The following is a 24,214-nucleotide window of genomic DNA, read 5'->3' as shown; positions in this document are numbered from 1 at the left end:
TGCTGGCACATTCAATCGAGAAGTGTGCGATTTCTGACCTCTCTAGCACAGGCATGGCGGCACCGGTGAAGGAGATAGTGGGACAGGTGTTGCTGCCCGGGGATGTATTGGTGCTTCCCTCGTCCGGCCAAAAGCCGGATGTTGCACTTGGGCTGCAGCTGAATTCTACGGCGGCGAGTGCAAGGGTGCGAACAGCTGAAGCCTCCGGATTATTATCACTGTGGCGAGTGAGGGGGGGCAGGCGAGAAGACGGGAGGGGGAGAGGGGAGAGGACGTCGAACCAGCGTTCACCGAGAAAAAAAAATGGCGGCCGCAAGCTTCTGAATATTTTTGGATTCGGGGGCGTGTTCGGCGTTCTAAAAAGGGGCGTTGCTAAAAAGTGGAAAGAACAGCACGAACACGCCCCCGAATCCGAAAGAGACGGAGCTTCTTTCGAGGGACGCCTCTCTCCTCCAATGGCTGGCCTCCGTTTAGGAAGCCAGCCAATGGAGGAGAGACGAGGAGAGAGGCGGGTTTAAGCACCCTCACTGAAAGACATTCATTCTCTGAATTCCGGCTGGCAAGCCAGCCGTCGGTCCGAGACCTAAAAAACGAGTGCACAGCTCACACAGCTTTCACAGCCCACACAGCTCTCACAACCCACACAGCTCTCACAGCCCACACAGCTCTCACAGCTCACACAGCCCACACATCTCTCACAGCCCCCACAGCTCCCACAGCCAACACAGCCCACACAGCTCTCACAGAGCTGGAGGTCGGTCATTCAGGTATCTCGCTCCAAAACTTTGGAATTCTATTCCTTTAAGCATACGCACTATCTCTAACCATCTTCTCTTCCACAAACACATCAAAACCTGGTTGTTTTCTTCTGTTTAGGATTCCCTGGTGATCTGGCACTCACACCCCCATTTGGCGGCACTATAATTAGGAATGTCCGCAAGCGCTGGGACGCCCTGTTGCTGGGGCAGCCATGCGCGATATAAATAAACATACCATAACATAACATAACAGACCACACAGCTCTCACAGCCCACACAGCTCTCACAGCCCACACACCTCTCACACCTCTCACAGCCCACACAGCTCTCACAGCCCACACTGCCCTCACAGCCCACACAGCTCACAGCCCTCACAGCTCACAGCCCACAGCCCACACAGCTCTCACAGCCAACAGCTCTCACAGCCCACAGCTCTCACAGCCCACACAGCTCTCACAGCCCACACATATCTCACAGCCCACACAGCTCTCACAGCCCACACAGCCTAAAAACGAAAGGAGAAATCCGCTGCAAAATGTTCAATTAAGTCGTGAACCCCCACGTAAATAGTGCTAAATTTACAGTTGCACTGTTATTCATCAATAAAATACTTCCGAATGCTTGCAAATTGAAAGAGGCCACTGCATTTCATTAAATAGTGAATGGTCGGTGGGCACCTTCCCAAGTTATTATTATTACTATTTTATTTTTTATTTATAACTTGCGCTCAATTATGCACATAGGAGGGTAGAGTTGAAGTTTAGCAAACATTCTTTGCAAATGTGGGCAGCGATCTAGGTACTCAGACTCATAACTTCCCCATCTGCTGCTCCCCATGGACTTAGGCCGGGCGTATTGGCAAAACTACGGCAACAATCCTGTATGAAGGGGCGGTTGGGTATCCCACAATTGTTCCATCCCCCTTCACTCGCCCTGATCTGGCCCCGGGAGGTGCCCGGCCATCATGTTTGCAATCACACTGCTCCGAGAAAATGCCATAACCTTTACCCACCAGGCAAGAAAACCGTCAAATAGATGCCCGGGCCTGTGCTCATGGGAGTGTCCGTGCTCGCGCCACTGCATTGCGAAACCCCCTGGACAGATGACTGGCTCGCTTGCAAAGGGGGGCAGCGGCATTGCGCCCCTCCTTTCCTCAACGGCTACCATGTCACTGCACGTGCTTTGCCACACAGGGCAGCGCGGGAGGCAACGAGATTCGCTGCACCCCCTGCACGCATGGGTTGCCCCCAAGCATGGCTCTGCCTTGAAGTCCCTGCCCCCGGCGCTGATGCCGGGGGCTCGTTTGCACACAGCTTGTCTGGCAATGCGACTCACTCACCGCCCCCCACCTCACAACGCGTAGTGGTGTCCCACTGGCCTTTGCTCCGATGAGAATACCCCGACCCTCTGCGCTGATGCCGGGGTCGGCTGCTTGCCGTAACTAAGCAAAGACGGTCATCGTGATATTCATATTCAGTGGCTTGCAGATCATACTTTTTGCCCTAACACGCAGCCAGCAATGCACGGTCAAGAGTGGCTATGGGAACGCATAATGATGTGTATTGCCATGGAGGGTCCCAACAGTCGGTAGGCTCCTGAGCGGCCCGGTGGTGGTAGCATCCCCTTCGCGGTCAGGTGCCTTTCTACGCACCTGATCAACAAAGCCACTGTCAGGTGGATCCCTGCCCTACCCAACGTAAGAGGTATGGAGTGAAGCCCCCACCCCCTTAATCTCAGGACCCTGTGTGCCTAAGCTCGAACCAGGCCCCCCAGCACGGAGCAGCAGGTGGGGGGTGCCTTGCGCCATCGATGCCACCCACTCACCTCTTAGCCAATTACTGGATGTGCCAAATGTGAATGACTGGCTATGGGGCAGAGGGAGCAACGCAAGTGGGCTGCTCTATCCCCCCTCCCCCATCGGGCACACACCAGTCCACCCCCTGAAATTATGACCAAGCCCAACCCACACTATGCGTGGCCCTCGAGCTCTGTGCAGCCCCTCCAACTGAACGGAGTACAACAAGAGCCCCTCCCCCAATCGACCGCAGCCAAGGCAATGGCCGGACTAGCAGCCTTGCCCCCGAAGGGGTGGGGAGGAGAAATACATTCACCGCACAACACAGGACAGCTGTAGGAGGTCGACGACCCAAACGGGCGTTTTGCAGTAGATGCGACCTTGATGAGCAAGTTCCCCTGGCAGGGCTCGGGGGCGAGGAGAGCAAGGATTTTGTAGTTGTCACTGACCATCGTTCCATGTAAGTAGTGGACAAGTACTCCGGACAACTTGCGTGCTGGTTTAAAGAAACTTTAACAATATAGTTGTCGACATAACCCTCCCTGACAGTGAATGTTTTTTGCCGATTTATATAGCGCTAATTCGCCCGGAAGGTATCAGAGCACTTTACATGAGGACCAGATCGGTTAAACAAGGACACCTTAATTTTTTGGTAGGTGCAGGGAGATTAAGTGGTTTACCCAAATACACAGGGTGTGCTGGGAGACGACATAATGGGAGACGGGGTGGAGGCGATTTCCGCGAGACAGCTTTGCTGTTGTCGGGGGATGCCAGGCGGGAGACAACATGAGTCGTGTGCGTGGCACTCACCAAAAGGACAACGTCGGGCATAACCCTCCCTGACAGTGAATATTTTTTGCCGATTTATATAGCGCTAATTCGCACGGAAGGTATCAGAGCGCTTTACATGAGGACCAGATCCGTTAAACAAGGACACGTTAATTTTTTGGTAGGTGCAGGGAGATTAAGTGGTTTACCCAAATACACAGGGTGTTGAACCGATGCTCTCTGACCGTTAAGGTAGCCCGTAACACAACCCGGCCCGTCTGTTTATGCTGGGAGACAACATAATGGGAGACGGGGGGCCGATTTCCGCGAGAGAGCGTTGCTGTTGTTGGGGGATGCCGGGCGGGAGACAACATGAGTAGTGTGCGTTGCACTCACCAAAAGGACAAAGTCGGGCGAAGATCGAGATGCGAGCCAGCTGCCTGTTCCAAACAACAATGGCGGCCGCAAAGCTCCGCAAATTTCGGATTCGGGGGCGTGTTCGGCGGTCCCCAAACGGGGCGTGGCTAAAAAGTGGAAAGAACGGCACGAACACGCCCCCGAATCCGAAAGAGTTGGAGCTTCTTTCGAGGGACCCCTCTCTCCTCCAAAGGCTGGCCTCCGTTTAGGAAGCCAGCCAATGGAGGAGAGACGAAGAGAGAGGCGGGTTTAAAGCACACACTGAAAAACATTAAATCTCCGACTTCCGGCTGGCAAGCCAGCCGTCGGTCCGAGACCTAAAAATCAATACAGTGGGCAGAAGGCGGAACTACAGAGGATGGGGTGGGGAAAGCAACACAAGGTTGTGGGTGTTGAATCAACAAGGGAGGACATAGAGGGAAGCAAACTAACGAGGCAGCTGCGAGGTCACAAGCACCACCGGCGTAGAGGTTCAGAGGGTGGGCACAAAAGCTCCACAGGCAGGGAGGACAGGGGGAAGCCAACTCCAATGGAGGGCATAAAAACAGGAGAACTCAATGGGCAGGGAGGGTGGGGGCCAGAACACTGCAGAGAAAACAACATGTTGCGATGGGGTGTTCAGAGACGCACACCAGGAAGACAGCTGAAAAGGACATGTACTCTCATGGAGTGCTGAACAGAAAAGAATAAAAAGAGTTTCCAAAAACTGAGCACTCATGCAAGAATAGGTGTCAAGCGAAGAGGTGGTAAACAGGCTATGCCTCACAAGCTGGTCAAGGACAAGATTGAGGGCAAAAAGCAATAAAGCCAGAGAATAGAAAGCAAGCAGATGTGAGTGCAAGACACAAAGCCAATGGAACGCCATGGGCTGAACCTGTCCTTAGGTGAGCATTCAGCATGTTCCCAGCAGCTCTTTGCATCTACATAGCAGCGCTGTCTGGTATAGACCTCACTCCAAAAGAGAAGAGGAACATTTCTGCAGCAGCCATCTGAAACAATGGCGTATGGTAGGTACAAATGACTCGTTTTCACATTTTCGTGTAATGCTGTTCACATTTCTGGAGCCTAAAACAGCCTAATGTAATTTAATATAAAATTAATTTGCTGGCAGCATATATATCACTCATGTAATAATTTTGGCTACACTGTAGCTGATGATTAGAGCTGCACACCATTGTTACCAGGTCTATTAAGTAGCAGCACACTGCATTATATGTTACATTTTTACAGCAGTGTATGTGGGGTAGCGTGTACGAATGCATTCTTTGAAGTCTGGTCCTTGTTTTCTTTTGGGCGTTTTTTTAATGTATTGCTTAACTTCAATAGGCCACTTCTCCTGCTCTACCAAGTGATATCACTTGTAGGCCATGTAGCTTCAGATGTTTGCTATGAAATTAACCCTTTGAGTAGACACCTTCCATTGTGTAATAAGATCAGCCGATAGTCCTCACTGCAATGATTTTATGCCACTGAAACCTTCAATGTATTAATTACATACTGCATTTCCAAAAACTTGCTGTAGAAATCTTGCATATCTGGAATTGAATTTAAAAATGTTAATTGCCCATCCAGTGAATGATGTCACAGCACATCTCAAAACCCAATCTGACAACACCAAACAAAACAACATTTTGTAATGCCTTTATTGGTGTTGACAATATCCTGCCAGTTAAAGCGCCTATGCAGGTTAGGGGATGGTGCTACACCTTGAGCATATATGAGGCAATGTGTCCCATGACAGCACCCAAACACACATTGAATAAATAGCATTTCAAGGACATAAATCCTGAGGATTCAGAAGTTTAATGAAATCCATGAAGGTTTATTTAAATAATCAGGGAGCAATACTGAAGGCAAAAAGAAGATGCATAAAAATCGGTATATGGAATTTGCATAAGGCTCAATCCAGTGGAGCAGTAAATGACATGAAGTCAATGCAAAAATATGCGAAGTCAAAAGCACGAAACAAACTTACAAGGGTTCTGCCTCTATAGTTGGAGAGTCTGAATACCAGCTGACCCCCGGAAATGCATAATTTTATAGTCTACTTTAGAATGCAAGTCAATGGACATTGCATAGTCAGCATAGAGAGGGCAAACGTATTCAGAGTACAAAATGATGCAAAATAATCTAAGGCCACCATTCTAACACTAACCCCCTAACAGCATATTAATGTGTCCTATTCTTTAATGTCTTCAAATGTGGCAGTACAGCCTAGTTACGAAACAATGGAAGTCATACAAGTGAATAGCTATTGGCTGGAAAAGCCTTGAATGTTGCCAAGGCTTCAGCCTTGTTTTTTGAGAGAAGCATGTCAATACAAAGCATTACAAGCACTGTTCCATGTAAGGTGAGTGCGCTTGCGTACCTCTGTCCTCCCATTCGCGCAGTGCTGTGTGTGATGCATGCACACACAGCACATCCCGGGAGAGCATTCCTGCCACGAAAGGCAGAAAATGCTCATGCACTCGCTGCCTTTCTTTTCTCATTGGAGCGAGGCTGTGGGGCTCATTGTGGGCCTTTTGAAAGTATTTATGTTAATCACAGTGCCTGTCAAGGGTGACACTTAACATAAATACTTTCAAAAGGCAAACAATCAGCCCCACAGCGGCGCTCAATTCAGAAAAGAAATGCAGCAAGTCTACAAACACGAGGTGTGTTTTCAGAATCATCATACACTTGATGCATGCACAATCTTAAAAGGAGCACTAAAAGAAATAAGTAGTTCCCTGAAAGCAAGCAGTGGAAGGACATAAGTAATCAAATCAGAAAAGAGAGAAGACCTACTCTAGAGGCAGGACAAAGAAAGAATAGGATGTAAAGCCGTCAAATAAGAACTAGAGAAAGTGATAAACTTGAAAGTTTTCCATTCAAGAGAAATCGGCTGTATATGTTTTAATCAATTAGTAACAATAGACCAAATTGGACCAATAATTAAAAAGTAAAATAAAATTACCAAAAGCGTTTTTTTTAAGCGAGTGGGGGTAGTACAGAGGCAAGGAGGATAGTTCACCACTGTCCTATATTGAAGCCCTCCTAATTGTCCAGCAGTTGTGACTGATCTATACTTATTCCATGCATGTTCATTTGGTGGTCTGTGGTTTTTCTGTACAGTGCTGGTAATGGACAAACCTCGTAGCAGAACTTTCCTATGTGAATATAAGGCGTTTAAGGAAGAATTTGCTGTTGACCATTGCGTAGTAAGGGCTGAGTATTATTATGGCCCATAATTGTTACATAAGCTACTACATAACTATTTTATGCCACGGTGAATCATAGATCAGCCCTTCTCAGCCTACCTGCATATCAGAGCAGTTTGCTGGTTAGATTGTTTTCAATCTCTGGGTAGTAAGCGGAGTATTGTGTTTGAGGACGCAGCGGTTTTCTGGGCTCTGTTGCCGTATGTTCGGTGGTGGTTATCTAGGAAATAGACATTTTCAACTGTTATTGGGTGTGTATATGCTCATGGGTGCTTTTAATCCTGGATGGTAGTTCATACCAGAACTTGATGGTTTGTACTGAGAAAGCAGTACTTCTTACATATGGTAAGGTGATATGATGATAAGTAAGCGGTGCAAACCTTGAGAGCAGAGTTCTATTTCGCTTCTATTGCTTGAATTTTACTTGTAGGTATTATTATTATTATTATTATTATTATTTGCAAAGAACTCTTTCAACAACTGGTATCCTGGCACTAGCCAAAACGGTTAAAGGAGATACATGATAAGCAGAGGAAGGCCATAAGATAAAATTATTCAGAGCTCTAAGGAAAGAGCAGCTTTGTATCCGTTACTTTGGAAAAAGCCAGGTCTTGATAGCCTTCCTAAACTTTAACAGATTGTCATCGCTCTCAAGAAGGGAGGTTATAATTTCCAGAGCTTAGTTGCTTGAACCGTAAAAGTCCTGCCACCCTGCCTACATTTCCAAAATTTGGGCTCTTAAAACAGATTAGCGGATGCAGAGAGGAGAGATCTATTAGGATTATATCTGTTCATCTCTTTTGCAAGGAAACAGGGCCTAGCTCATTAAGGGCCTTAAAGGCCAGGCAAAGAGATTTGAACTGTATTCTTTGCCTAAGTGGCAACTAGTGTAGCTCCTTAAGAGCCAGAGATGCAGAAGCTCTCCGAGGTCTATTCATAAAAACTTTAGCAGCTGCTGGAGGTAATCTGGTGCATCCAAGAGAAGAGCATTGCAGTAGTCCAAATGGCTGAGAACGATAATGCGGACAGCCATGGCTCTAGAAGAGGATGGAAGCATTGACAAGATCTTCTGAAGAGTTTTCAAGAGCGCAAATCGCGTTGCTGCTGGCCTATTACATGGCTTTCCATGCTAAGGTTATCTTCGGAGGTAACTCCCAAATTCAAAACTGTGTAACAGGAGCAGTAGGTCCCTTAAATGATCCAGGCCATAAACTGGGGGGGGGGAGAGCCTCCGGGATATTATGAGCATGACAGTTTAAGTACCTCTGTCTTGTCTTCGTTAAACTTCAGTGAATTGCGCCTAAGCCACTGAGTGATGTCGATCATTCAATCATGAAAGGGAGAGAGTTCCTGATTGTTGGCTAGAGAATGAATAAGCTGAGAAACTGCAGCATAGTTAACCAGAGTCAATTTATAAGTTTTGATAAGTCTAATCAATGGAGCCATATAGATATTAAATAGAATCGGGCTGATTGTGAGCCCTGTGGCACTCACACACAAGGATGGACCTGACCTGGGAGCGATAGGGAGGAAGAGGCACTGCCTGACTTATATTCCAAAGGAACTAGTGGAGCCATTGCAATGCTGGTCCACAGACCCCAATAGACTCTAGCTGAGCTAAGAGGGTGGCATGACACAGTGTCAAATGCGGCTGAGAGGTCTAGTAATTAGTACTGCTGAGTGCCTTTCATCAACACCCATCCTTAGCTCGTCCATGGCCGTGATCAAAGCTGATTCAGTGCCATGACTAGGCCTGAATCCAAATTGTTCTTCTTCCAGGTGGGTATAATTTTTCAAACTGTTGGAATAAGGACCTGCTCACATTGAGTTCCACAATGTTTGTCGGAAAAGGCAAAAGGTAAATGGGTCTATAGTTATTCATGACTGCTGGGGCAAGAGATTACTTTTTCAAAATGGGTGTGACTATGGCATATGGCATTATTCCATGCAAGTGGTACTCTGTCCAATTGCAGAGAAAGTTTGAAAATTGGCCTTAGCAGGGAAAACAGATTGTCCGAATGTTCCTTCCAGATTGTTGCTGGCAGAACACCCAGAGGTGAGCCAGACGAGTGAGTCATAGCTAAAGAATGAAAGCCCTCTATGGATATATATTTGAAGCAGTCTAACTTGCCTCCTACTGATTGGGACATTGGGAGGCAATATGTAAGACCGATTTCTCTGAGCTTCTGAGGTGACCTTTGCCAAAGTAGCAGAATGTATGTATTCTAAGATAGTAGTAATCTTATCCTACAAATACTTTGCCAGGTTGTCGACAAAGACTTTGTGATGCAAAATGACTTGGCTCAGGCATAGTTATAGTTGTCATGGACTCTCTTGGGTGAAGTTGTAGGAGACATCTTGTGGCGGCATTTTGGATGAGTCGTATTTTGAGCATGATGGAAGCGAGTGTGCCAAGGAATTGACTGTTGGCATAATCAAAGTTGAAGATTACGAGTGTGAAGATGGCTTTCAGTTTATGTTGGTACCCACAGATATTCATTGATCTTGGGCGGAATGGGGCCCCACCTTAAATAGGTGGGGGCCCCTGTGCTGCAGGGACTGCTGGACCCTGTGTTACTCCCCTGTGTAGAAGGCACTCTTTGGGACATTGTTAATATGTGGTATCAAGGTATCTACTTGGGGGAGATGAAGGTAATTCGGCGCTCGAGACACAGTACACACACCATTGTAACGTGTTTATATTGGTGCAGTGCTAAAAGAGAAAGGATGTCATCCCTGCATCCCTAAAACAGAGGTGGGAACATACACATAAGGCTCCTAGCACACACAATGTTATATAAACACAATTATGAGTCATTCTATTATTCTTATGTTGTTCAATCATTTCTTTAATTGAATTCGAATTCTGCTGCCAGCCAACACGTGTTTCATCAATGGGTGTGTCACCCTATGACTGCCTCGGGGCTGGAAAATCAAATTGAAACCTGTCTTACAAAATTATCCATTGCACATACCTTTTAACTGTACACCAAGTATATCTCATTATTACTTCCCAATATACAGTATGGGGTGATTGTGGAATTGTAAGTTTAATCAAACACTGGAAACGCTATTTCCACATTACTCGTGCCTCTTTGTGTACATATTTATTTCATATGAGACATGCTTAGCGCCTTCTTAGCATCTCTCTCTCTTTGCTTGCCACTACACCCATGTGCAGCTGAATACGAGAGGACAGAAAGAAAGACTAAATCTACATATGACCTACAGGGGTTTGGTCTGTAATGAATTCATACAGATCAACAGATACTCTGTTGATTTAACCTATTTGTACACAACTATTATGCCCTAACATACACATATCTTTGTTTAGGTTGGCAACAGACCATGATGTCTGTTGTATTTGGTAATATAAACAACATTAAAAGGCAGGAGTTAAGTTAGATAGATTTATTAAGAATAAATCTGTAAGAATAAAACCCACAAGAAAAGGCTATGAAGAGCGATGCTGTCGTGTCCAAGTAACGGAACAGAATGACACGACAGCAGAACTCAAACATAGAACACAGAATATTGTACATGTCATTAAAGAACACAATACATGTCATATGAAGAATAAATTAAAGGTACAGATACAACATCTCCTTTCCATAAACAAAAGAAGAAAAACAAATGAAAGTAAAATAAACATTAATATAAATAATAATCTTTAAATTTAGAAGGAATAACAATATTTCTTTTTCCACTATTCTGATTAGAATCAGAATTAGTTTCAGAAGTTTCAACTTCTAACAAACCATCTGCACAACCATCAGAAACAATCAAATTGCTCTCACCCTTTTTCTTACCGATACAAGATTGATAACTAGTCTCACTAACATGAGAATCAAGTAGAGATTGTTCTACATCTTCTTGATCCTGTAATGAGGTTTGTTCTACAACATCCGAAGCATGTGATGGTTGTACTACATCCAAGAAATCTTTATAACACAAAAAAGAGGAATTATCCAAAATACTTTTACCATCAAGTTTTTTCAAAATAATGTCTTTTTGAAAAGGTTCAATCCTAATAACAGCACTTTTGTTCCACCATCCTTTGTTTTTAATCATAACAGATGAATTTGAAGATCTAACGACCTGTTGAGGCAAAGAATACTTAGATTCCCCCTTGACAACTTTTTTTGGTTTTTTTATAATAACCCAATCACCAGTTTTAAACTCACAGTTATTAAGTGGAGAAATTGCATTATCAAACTTATATATTTTCTCAAAGTTATCTCTAACACACTCATCAATTGAATTTGCAGTGGTAAGTCCTTCTAATTTTTTAAGAGAAGACTAGTTTTTATCAAAAACAGGTTTGATAATATCATTTGCATCCCTTCCCTTCAACAAGAAAAAAGGGGTAAAACCAGCAATTGAATGCGGAGTGTTCAAATAACTCCAAACTTTTTCTTTTATGTGTTTCCTTACATCCATACCTGATGACAAAGCTGTTTGTATACCTTCCTTGAAAAATGTATTAGCTCTCTCGACCAGTCCATTTGCAGCTGGAAAATACAAAGGACTTTTAATATGCTTAATGTCATGTTTGCTCAAAAAATCAACCATTTTGTTTTATACAAAATGTGTACCATTATCGGACACTAATTTCTTTGGAAATCCTTCAATATTAAAAATCTTTTCTAGAAAATCAATAACTACATCTGTACTAGGAAATTTAACAAAATCATATGAAACCCATTTTGAATAATAGGCATTCAAGACAATTAAATATTTCATATCTTCACATAAGATATTGTAAGGCCCTGAAAAATCTATTGCTAATTTTTCCCATGCTTGTTCAGGCAACAAATTAGTAGAAGTAAAATTTGTTTTACTTTTCCAATGCTTGTCGGATAGGAGGCATTCAGGACATTGGTTAACAAATTTATCAACAAAAGAATCCATGCTGGGCCACCAATAAAATTTTCTCAAAATTTTCTTAGTGCCAGACATACCTGGGTGTCCAGAATGCGCTCTTTCTACAAGACCCTCTCTCAAAACATAGGGTGGGACAAAAAGTCCACATCTAGTTATGAACTCATTCTCCAGACTTAACTCAGAAGACACTTGTTGATAAGGTACGAAATCCTTACTAAGATTTCTTAAATGAGGCCATCCTTTTCTGATATATTCTTTTATTTTTATCAAAATTTGATCCTTCTTGTAACCATCCAACCAATCACTTTCTGTAAAACAACCCAAAGAATTTTCACATGCGTCTAGTGCGGAAACAACAACACATTCATCATCATAGATATCTGAAGCTCCAATTTGATTTACAAGAGACAAACAGTCGGCCCTAAAATTAGCTCCTCCAGAGATGTGTTTCACATCAAAATTATATTCCTGTAATTTAGAAATAATCCTTACCAATCTCGAAGTTGCTTGGCCTGTGCCATTTCCATTCATCAAATAAATAAGTGGCTTATGATCTGTAAATAGATCAAAGCGAGTTCCCCATAAGTAACTCCTGAACTTTTCTACTGCCCACGAGCAGGCTAAAGCTTCACGCTCTAAGGTGCTGTAATTGGATTCAGCTGTAGTTAAGGTTCTTGAAATAAAAGCAATAGTATTCTCTTTGCCCTTTACAAATTGTGTTAATACACCACCAAGACCTACGCAACTTGCATCCACAGTGACAACACACTTGACACCACAAGAAAAAGGTTTTAAAGCTGGAGCATTCTTGATCATATCTTTCACCTTTTTAAATGCTTCGTCATGAATCAAAGACCATTCATACTTTTCATTCTTTCTGGTTAAACACCTGAGTGGTTCAACCACAAATGCATAACCATGCACAAAACGTGCATAGTACTCACTAAGTCCTAAAAAGGATCTTAGTGAGTCTTTATCAACAGGAGCTGGTGCAAGCATAATTGAATCAATCAGGTTCTGTTTTGGTTTAATGCCCTCCTTAGTAATTGATTGCCCTAAATATTACAATTCCTGAACCAAAAAACTGCACTTTTCTTTAGATACAGTCATCCCTCTCTTGCTCAAGATGCTTAATACTTTTTCAAGGGTTTTATTATGCTCATCCACTCCATTACCAAAAATGAGAATGTCATCTTGAAATGCCTGCACCCCTTTGATGTCTCCAAATAACGAGTCCATAAGCTTCTGGAATACACTTGCTGCAGAAGCTAATCCAAAAGGAAGTCTCGTATATTTGAAGGCACCAAAGGGAGTAACAAAAGTGGTAAGATCCTGTGACCTCTCTGACAAAACAACCTGATGGTAGGCTGACTTTAAGTCAATTAGAGAAAAATGAGTAGAATTTCCTATTGCCATAAGCATCTCTTGAATCAAAGGCAAAGGGTGGCAATCCACCAAAATGTTTTTATTCAGAGAGCGCAAATCAGCACACATGCGCAACTTACCATTTTTCCGTTTAGCTAAAACTACGGCTGAAACCCACTCAGATGAATTAGTAGGTTTAATTACTCCATCTTTACACAGGCTATCCAAATGTTCTTTTAACTCTTCTCTGACACTCAAAGGTACATTTCTGACCTTATGTATCACAGGTAACGCTTTTTTTTTAATTTAATGTCATGCTCAACACCTTTCACACAACCAATTCTGTCCTCAAATATTTCTTTGTATTTACTAAGAATAGAATCCAAATCGTTTGAATACATATTTTCTTTGCAAATATCTATTGAAGATATAGGAATGTCACCAAGAATAATGGGTGTATCACTACCAGGTTTCAACATGATACCCATTTTACCTAAATCACGCCAACCAATTATATCTTTCCTTTTTTTAACAACGTAAACCTTGGTTGTTATTTCCCTTCCTAGTAGTTCAACTAAACCAGTAAAGTACCCTAACATATTGATGAAATGTCCACCAATAGCTTTTGGATTTACATCAGCAACAGAAAGTTTACTTGGAAAAGGATAATTCGCATAAGTCATTTCATCTAAAATGGTTATTGGCGATCCTGAATCTGCCATTACTTCCAATTTGACACCTTCAATAATTGCTTCACCTAAAGGTGCTTTGAAAGTAATCTCAGAATCAATCAAATTTACATTAATCACAAGATTACTAATTTCATCTTCCATGTCATCCAATGCATTTACACTAGTTTGTGAAACATTCCAATTTTTAAAAATAGTTTTGCATGCACTTTCAAGATGTCCAATTTTTTTACATTTTGCACATCTCTTTCCATGTGCAGGACAATTAGGATTATTTCCGATGTGAGTCTTAGAACCACAACGATAACAAACCAAATTCTTTTTTGCAGAAATGGATCCTTTTTCCTTTCTTAAGTCTTGTACTTTAGTTTTATTGGTTATCGAACATACAGCTTCCGTATTATTAGTTCCTGTAATGACCTTAGTTGAAACTGAAGACCTTTCAATTCCAATTGCGATGTCAATGACCTCATTTAAAGTTGGATTCCTGCATGCTAGAAGACGTTCTTGTACTTTTTTTGAAAAACAATGAAAAACCAATTGGTCCCTTAAGTAAGTATCAAGCATGTCACCAAAGTCACACTTTGAAGCTAAGATGCGTAAATTCGGAACATAGTCTTCAATACTTTCATCAGGCAACTATTTTCTTTTATTAAAACCATGCCTTTCTACCATTATGTTAGGCTGTTCATGAAATCTTTTTTCCAACCTTTTAACTGCTTCTGTGTATTCATCCCATGGAATGAACTGTCCAGGTGGTGGTTCACTTTCAGGTATGTTGTCAAAAATTTCCCTTCCAGCATCACCTAAGAGTCCATATAAAACAGCCTTTTTCCTTTCCTTAGAATAATCTTTACCATCTATTGCAACAAGATAGCTTTCAAAAGATTTATGCCACTGTTCCCACCTAACTGGCGGTTTACCTGCATTCTGTAGAAAAGGATTTATTTGATAAGGTTGAATTTGATAAGCCATTGTCAAATAATACCCTATTTGTGTTTTTAAATTTTTTAGCTAATTTGAAAAAGGACTCTCCTTTTTTTTAAACAAATGTTTTTTTCTTTAATTTAAAACAAAACTTTAAAGTATTCACCTTCCATTCCGATTTTAAAATATAAAGAGTTACCAGAAACAATCTTTTTTTTCTTTAAGTATCTGCTCGATGTCTTCAAACTGCAATTAATTGCGATGTTTACTTGAAATTGCAAATGGCCGCTGCGTGGGGTCACGTCTATTGCCCTTGCGTGATGACAGAAACGCTCTGATGACGTTGAATGCTGAGCGCGTAAGCACGCTCTGTTTTCTTCGCGCACACAGCTCTTCTGGAATCAGTGTGCGAACACGTTCTCTTTTCCTCGCGCACAGCTCCTCAAGACGTTATGAACACTCACGCGCTGAAGCACTGGAACACGAGGTAATTTCAAATGCGCATTCAGCCTTTTTCCGACATACGATGCATACTAATTAGGTAAATCGATCTTACCAAGAGTATGTAGTCGATGTCATCAAAAGTTGTCAATCTTCCTTCTCAAGCCTTATTTTAATCTCAGTGGGTTAAATTAAACTCAACTGCCAAATTAAAAAATATAGATCAAAATATCTTCTCGATCCCAATCCATCGTCGCCATATTTATGTTGTATTTGGTAATATAAACAACATTAAAAGGCAGGAGTTAAGTTAGATAGATTTATTAAGAATAAATCTGTAAGAATAAAACCCACAAGAAAAGGCTATGAAGAGCGATGCTGTTGTGTCCAAGTAACGGAACAGAATGACACGACAGCAGAACTCAAACATAGAACACAGAATATTGTACATGTCATTAAAGAACACAATACATGTCATATGAAGAATAAATTAAAGGTACAGATACAACAATGATACTGTGCATGGGGTTTTTTAGAAAAGTAGGACTACAAGGGCGCACTGCCTTGGTTAAACGTTACAAAGTGTGTAAGGACAAATGTATCTTTGTGTAGTGCGTAAAGAGCAGACGGAAAAACACCCTTAACCGTCTCAACAGGTCAAAAGACAAGACAATGGTACAACATATATGCTCTCGCAACTACAATTATGTATTACAAAACAGGGTTCAATGACCAAAAGTAAAAGGAAACGCAGACGCAGGTTCTTTGGTGTGAAATTTCTTATTACAGCAAGACGTTGGTTTTCCTCCAGACTTTAAGAATGATATCAAACGCCGACACGTGTTTCGTCGTGTACGGGTGAGTCAAACACGACTCTTCAGGGCTTATACTCCCAATCCACAGTGTGGTTGGAGTAAGTCTGGGTCTTTCAAAGCTCAGTTATAGGCAATAGGATTTTATTGTGTTCATATATCGATGAAACTGGTTGAGTAGATGGTTATTTGCGGTAAGAGAATGGAGTAGTCCACTCCCATTGGTGGTCTTTAACAGATTGTAACAGCGCTGACATATGTTTTGTCGTCAGGCGGTAAGCCGGGAGGGGATTCTTGAACAATGCCGGTGCGAGGAAACGAGTCTGTCTCCTCTGTGGCGGTGCGCCGCTCCGTGTAATCCCTCCTCTGTTTGTTCCCGGCGGTCGTCTCTCGTGTACGAACTCAACCAGTTTCATCGATATATGAACACAATAAAATCCTATTGCCTATAACTGAGCTTTGAAAGACCCAGACTTACTCCAACCACACTGTGGATTGGGAGTATAAGCCCTGAAGAGTCGTGTTTGACTCACCCGTACACGACGAAACACGTGTCGGCGTTTGATATCATTCTTAAAGTCTGGAGGAAAACCAACGTCTTGCTGTAATAAGAAATTTCACACCAAAGAACCTGCGTCTGCGTTTCCTTTTACTTTTGGTCATTGAACCCTGTTTTGTAATACATAATTGTAGTTGCGAGAGCATATATGTTGTACAGATACAACAATGTCTAATAATTTAAGGCTCATTAATAGATTCCTCAGTGGATCACGCGGTATAAGAGGTGACAGACAGGATAAGGAGTCGTGCACGTTGACTTACAAGAGGCAGGGTCCATAATTTAGTTCAGCATGATCCATAGGGGCCCTCTGTCCTTTTAGAATACGACGTGTATTACTGACACAGACTTACCTTATACAATATTCATGGGAAATGTTGAAATACGAGTGGACATACAGGATAAATAGGGTTGTCTCCAACACAGAGAGTGCTGAACTGGCACAGAGCAGTAAAAATATTACTACCAATAAGCGCCCTGTATTTTAGAAGGTATACTTCTCATGTACTGTTCCACAGTTACACATCTAGTGATATATCAATATAAAGAGAGTAGGAGCAGGATATGCGAGTAGGATTATGGTATTGGACTAAAGATAATATTAGGTATATTCACGTATATTGAATATTTAGATCTTGTATACTGAATACGAATGGACACTGTCATTTTACTAAGAGTTACCGTCAGTACGCCAGAAAAAAGGTTACGGACACATTCCAAGATAGCGAGGTCATTAGATAACAAATCGGACCATCTTCTGGTGAGAAGAGATCCTGTCAAGGGTAGTATACATAGAAAACCAAGATGGCGCTCATCACGAACGCAAGAAGGATGCACATGCCGAGATTTCGACCGGAGGATTTGCCGACCCGTAGACGGGTAAGCTATTTAGAATATACATTAGGGGCTTGCCAATAGTTAGCCTTGGGGAGGCACACTCTTGATTGATTTAGTACCCTCCATACTTTTTCTGATAGGTTGACACGCCAAGAGATATATACGAGGAACCCAGACACAGATGATGTTAAAGCATGATGCTTCTATGTTCTTTGAGAAAAGCATCCAGTATTGATATAATCGGAATCTTACACGTGAAGTGACGATCCACTTTGAGGTATGCAACACTACAATTTTTGCACCTTATTTCCTTAAAGATCATGTGAGAATATTATAATTATATAATCTTATCCATCCACAGAGAGACACACCCATTTATGAAACACATGTTGGCTGGCAGAAGAATTCAAATTCAATTAAAGAAAGGATTAAAGAACATAAGAATAATGGAATGACTCATAATTGTATTCATACAACATTGCATGAGCTAGGAGACTTAAGTTTATGCGGTATCAAGGATAGGCCTAAATCCATGATTGTTTATGCGGTATCAAGGATAGGCCTAAATCCATGATTGTTTATGTGGTATCAAGATTGTTTATGTGATATCAAGGATAGGCCTAAATCCATGATAGCCCCTAGGTATTCAACGTCTCTTGATGTTGTAGGAGGGGCTTCAAGTACCTTACATATGCGGTACGCTTACATATGCGGTAAACTGCCTACAGAATCACACTCTTGGAAGCAGATGACAGGAGAAATGATGGGCCTTTACAAAAGTGGAGCTCTCGGTATGTACATGCAGCACATGTGCCAGTCAACAGAGGCCACGACAATCAACATAACAATAAAACAATTTAACACCTCACGCTCACACCATTAACTACCAGCAGGCCCAGAATCACAGGCAGCACAGGTCATTCAAGCTACACATGCATGTGATTTATGAGCAAAGTAACAGAACATTGAAAGATGGGTGTAATCGCAGATGTAAAGTTGTGTTATTCATAAAACACACAGCTCACACCACTTTTCTAACCTACCTGCTTTTCTAACCTACATGTTTGAAGAGTTGAAAAATGGGGTGGAGGGTAAATAATAACAAAAAATTAAAGAAGCCAGGTGGGATGGGGAAAGCAGCTGGGAGAGCCCAGTGTGAAGGGGGTTCCGGGAAGGGGAGGCGTGGGAAGGTGAAAGGGAAATAGCTCACAAGGTAGGAGTGGAAGTTAATGTTTTTTCTAAAACAGATTATTTTCCCATCTTTTTCTAACCAAGGCGCACAAAGGTCGATTTACAGACAGCGACACAGATGGGCTGTGGAGCAATGGAGGAGTCAGGTAAATAAATGTTGCTGACCTGCAGCAACTACAGGGAGTGCCATGTGGTAAACAATACATAAACAATGGGCAATAATGCTCTTACTTCATGCTGCCACGCAAGCAGGAAGGGACAGGCTTCTTTAGACCTTGGTTAGATCTGTAGGGTGTTGATGAGAGTAGGTGGACTAGAGGAGCCTCCCAGCCTGAAGTGATATCAAGACTGCTGCCCCCCAGAGCATGGGGCACCATGACACTCTGCAAAGATGAACATTTTTCTGAAAGAACCATCACCTTCACTGCGTCGGCGAGCGGTCGCGGGGATAAGTGTAGGCAGAGGTGGGCTTCTTTGTTAAAGAATAAATTTATGCTGTGTAGTTTGCTGTATTGGTCCTGCTGGTGGCAGGGCATCTCAGCGGAGGAACAAGTCGGGGATAGACAAGGGAGGAAGCGGCATGAAGGACAGGGGAAGCAAGAGAGAGGATGGTGGGAGTGTAGTAATGTCGGGACGCAAGGGGGTAGAAAATCTATTTATTCCTCACTCTGTAATCTCTCCACAACCAATAATCACCTCCTCGCTCCCCAACCGTCAAAACCACCAAAATATTCCAATATTAGTGCATTTATGTGACAAGATCACAACATATTAAATCTTAACTTTTCAATTTACATCAGATACTACAGAGAGGCAATGGGGAGACGCGCAGGGATTAGCACAACAAGGCTGCAAGAGGAGAGAAACATAAGGAAGACAAGAATAAACAGATGCTATTTCAATGAGTGCTTAGTACTAAAGAAAAAAGTGCTTGAAAAGCAAACACTGGAAGCAGAGATTCCAGCCAATCAAAGTGATGGAAAAGAGGCAGCCCTCCATGGAAGGGACAAACACAAGTTTGACAAGCTGGGACATGACCGGTTACTTACTGGTAATATTCACTACTCCGAGTCGTCATTTTTTTCTGCTGAACTAGTCCGTGCAAAACTCTCTGCGGGGTTGCCTAATGCATCCTGTTCCGTTTTAGGTAAGTGTGTAGCGTTCGGCTATAGCGGCCGCTATGTGGGGTGATTGTTGTGTCCCTGCTGTAGCAGGACTGTGGCCATTGGCCGGGCAGCCACTTTACAAGCTGGTGAGTTCGGCCTTTGGTTTTTGTTGGTGTTTGACTGTCTCTGATTTGCTGGATTTGAGGTCAGGCTATGGGCCTGTTGGCGATTGGCTGGATTCAGTCAGGGCTCCCTCAGGTTGGTCCTTGCAGAGTCATAGTTGATTGGCTGTGGCTTTATAATTGGGGTGTGTTCTCCTCTGACCTGATCCATCATGGAAGGTAGATGGTCAGAGATGAGTGAGCTCTGGAGTGAGGAGGAGGTGGTGGTTGCTGGGTCTTCTGCTGCACCTTCCCTAGCTGATGTGCAAAAAATTATTGAAGCTGTAGTGGCTGCAGCCTTTCTGGCCAGGGAGCCCAAAGGGCATAAGAGGCAGAAGTTAGATGCCTGGGCTTGAAATGATCCGGATGAGGAGGTGAAGGGTCGGTATGTCCATGGGGAGGACCTTCACAGTATTCTGCAACATGTGCGGGACAATTTAGGGTTCCCTGATCCTTAGGAGGGTGTGGAGTGTTAGGTTTATTTTGCCAAATACCAGAAATGGGAACCTGAGTGCCTTCCTATTCATAAATCTGCGAGGAATGTGTTGAAGGGGGAATAAAAGGATATAGACAAACATACTTTTCCCTGGTTTCTGGCTAAACGATATCCTTTACAGGGATTCTCAGAGAAATTTCCATCTATGGTGAAGGTGGATTCCCTGCTGGCGGGACTGGCATCTCAGAGCCTAATTGTTTCAGAGGATGCGGTTCCCTCTGATCCTGAGGACAAGAGGGTTGAAGGGGCTTTGAAGAAGTCCTTTGCTGTCTCTAATCTTGTGGTTCGTTCTGCGGCTTACATTAGCTACCTGGTTCAGTCTCTGCTGAAGGACTGTCAGTATATTTCAGAGAAGCTCTTACAGGATGAGGACCCCTCTGAGTCGTTGGCAATGTTGGAGCAACAGTTGTGCTTCCTGGCTGATTTATCCTTTGATTCCTTTAGTGCTGTGGCAGCAGCGGATAGGGCCTCAGTGGCAGCTAGGAGACAGTTATGGCTAAAGCCTTGGAAAGCGGAGACAGCACAGATGCTGCCATCACAAAACTTCCTTTGACGGTTCTAAGCTGTTTGGGGAACCGTTGGAAGCCTTAATTAAATAGACGGCGGAGGACAAAAAGTTGTTGGCTCCGGTTCACTCTTCACAAGACGGCGTTCGGGACCTGGTTTCCAAAGGGGCTGTGGTGAGGGTGCCTGTGAGTCAGCATGGTTGGGGTGTTTACTCGATCCTGTTTCTGATCCAAAAACCAAATGGAGACTTCCGTCCTGTTTTGGATCTGAAGGCGGTGAATTTGTGCATCTCTCATCGGTACTTCAAAAGGGTGCCACTGCAAATGATTCTGCCCTTCCTATCAGTGCGGAATTCCCTTCCTTCTCTAGATCTCAGGGACGCCTACTTTCATGTGCTGGTTCGCGTGGCTTCCCAGAGGTTTCTACTGTTCTGGATGGGCATCGATATTTACCGGTTCAAGGTATTGACTTTTGGGCTGTCTGCCTCTCCTAGGGTGTTTCTTAAGGTGTTGGCACCCTTGCTGGGGTTGTTGCATGCTCAGGGAATCCAGGTGTTTCCTTGATCTCTTCCTCTTCTTTCCTTAAGGCCAAGCACATACCCAGGAGGTTTGCCGGCTCCTTCAGCAGTACGGGTGGATTCTGAACTTGGAGAAGTCCCATCTGTGCCTCACTCAGGAACAGTTGTTCATTGGGGGGGGGGTCTTCAACATCAAGATGGGGAAGGTTTTCCTGTCGGAACCCCGCAGACTGACTCTGTTGCGCGAGCTGAGGAAGGTGTTGGTAGCCCAGTCTTCCATGGCTCTGCAGTGGTTATGGGTTCAGGGGTTGATGTCTGCTACCCTGATGATTTTTTCTTGGACCTTTTTGCACTTGTACCCCCTGGTGAATCATGTTCTGGGGCATTGTAGTCCAGGGTCTCATAATTACAAACAGTTGATTCCAGGGGGTGTGGACATTGTCAGGGAATTGTCCTGTAGGATCAGAACCTCCTGCAGGGCTCCCCCTTTTGTATCCCAGGCGTGGTTGGTGCTGACGATAAATGCCAGCGAGCTGGGGTGGGGGGTGGTGTTGGCCCAGGAATCTGTGCAAGAAATTTGGTTAGTTCGGGAAGCAGGGATGTCTTTGAATTGGAGAGAGTTGAAGGCAGTGCAGTTGTCCTTGACTTATTTTCTTCCTTGGGTCCTGCAGTGGGATGTGCTGGTATGGTCGGACAACACTGTGGTGGTGTGTTATGTCAACCGCCAGGGGAGTGCGAAAGTGGCTGCCCTCAACTTGTTATCGCAGCTGATTTGCCAGTGGGCAGAGTTGAACTTGTTGTCTCTGATAGCCTTGCATCTTTCGGGGGTTTGAACTTGGAGGTAGATCACCTGAGCAGGTTGTTTCCCTCCCACTCCGACATGTGCCTGACGCTGGAGGTGTTTGGGGGCCTGATGGAGAGGTTCAGGGACCCGGTGGTGGACCTGTTTGTTGCCCCGTGGAATGCCTTGCGGGAGAAGTTTTGTTCTCAGGTTCGGTCAGACTTGGTTTGGAGGGTGGATGTGCTGTGCTTCCGGTGGGAGGGGGGACTGAAGTATGCCATTTCCCCTGATTGCCCTGATTCCGTGGGTCATGCTGAAAATCAAGTTGGATAGGGCAGCAGTTATCCTAGTGGCTCCTGCTTGGTCCCGAAGGCCTTGGTTCCCTCTGTTGATGAGGTGGGCGGAGGGTCCTTGCTGGCGGTTGCCGGTGGTTCCTTGTCTCCTGTCGTTTCCACCTCTGTTCCGGGATTATCTTGTCTGCTTACAGGTGGTGGGTTGGCTGTTGAGAGGCTGAACCTAGTGGCTTTGGGATGTTTGCCTACTGTGGCTGAGTTTTTCCAGCAGTCCCGGCTCCCTTCGACTTTCAAGTCCTATGCTAGGCATTGGGTTTCGTTTCAGGGTAGGTGTATGGTTCGGCGTTGGTCTGCTTTGGATGTGGAACCCGTGGGTATCTTGGATTTCCTGAAGGATGGTTTTGACTTGGGTCTGGCTGTGGCCTCGTGCGGGCTCAGTGGCTGGCTGTGAGGGCCTTTCGTGGTTTGGACTGTGAGCCTGTGTTTCCATTGGTGTCCCAGTTTTTGCGGAGTTGTTTCCTCCAGAAGCCCATGGTTAAATCCTTTACACTAGTTGGGATCTTCCTTTGGTTCTGAGGGCCTTGCAGGCGGCTCCCTTTGAGCCTCTGGGTGATGTGTCTCTGGGTTTTTTTAACGATAAAGGTGTTTTTTCTTGTCGCAATTATCTCAGCCGGAAGGGTTGGGCCCCTTGTTTTGTTCTGAGCCCTTCATGCGTTTTTTCCCGGATAGGGTTGTTTTCTGGCCTGATCCTTCCTTTGTGCCCAAGGTCTCCTTCCTCGTTTCACTGCTCAGTGGATCTGGTTTTGCCTGTGTTCTGTCCGAATCCTCTTTCGGGGGTTGAGGTGCGGCTGCACTTTTAAGCGGGCTCTTGAGGTGTACTTGGTGCGTACTAAGCCTTTTGGTAAGGTGGATTAGCTTTTTGTGACCTTTGGTCTGTCTGGTCAGGGTCTGAAGCCTTCTGGGGCTACTCTCATTGGCTGAGGTGGGCTGTGGGGGCTGCGGATGATGCTTGTGGCGTTCTGGCGCCTGGGTCGGTGCAGGGCAGATCGCCTCGGGGGTGGCTGCTTCCTGGGCTTGTTTTCAAGGGGCTTCCATGGCTGACATCTGCAAGGCTGCTACTTGAAGTGCTCCTCACACCTTTATGTCCCATTATCATTAGGTGGTGGGTGGGACTGGGTCTGCTGTGTTTGGGGACGCAGTGGTACGGTCTGTTCAGGTGGTGTGACTTTCTGCTTGTGCTAATAAAGTCTGTTTTCTGCTACTTGGAGAAGCAGATTCTTGCTTTGGTATCTGCTCATGAGGTATTGACTGTGACGGGTAGGTTTGACGAGGAAGTAATGACTGGTTACTTACCTGTAATATTCATTACTCCCACTCGTAGACCTCCCTGTCACAGTCCTGGTTAGCCATCCATCCCTTCCCTGTTCGGCTTCTTGTGCTTGGGTGTACAGGATGTGATTACCAGGTCATGGGTTATATGCCACAGGATGTGGGAGTGGCTTGGAGGGTAGGGATGGGCTAATTGAGTTTTGCTTGGAAGTTCTGGGGGAGGAGCTATGCTCATGAGGTATTGACTGTGACGGGGAGGTCTGACGAGGAGGTAATGAGTAAGAAGCAGGTAAATGAGTAAGACGGAAAGCCGATCGATTGTAAGCACTGCGTGGGCTCCAAGCCCCTAAGTGTTCTTGGTATGCAACAATATGCCTAGCC

Source organism: Lissotriton vulgaris, chromosome 7, assembly GCF_964263255.1.
Source record: "Lissotriton vulgaris chromosome 7, aLisVul1.2, whole genome shotgun sequence".
Classification (NCBI taxonomy): domain Eukaryota; kingdom Metazoa; phylum Chordata; class Amphibia; order Caudata; family Salamandridae; genus Lissotriton; species Lissotriton vulgaris.
Note: the sequence above shows the minus strand (reverse complement) of the source record.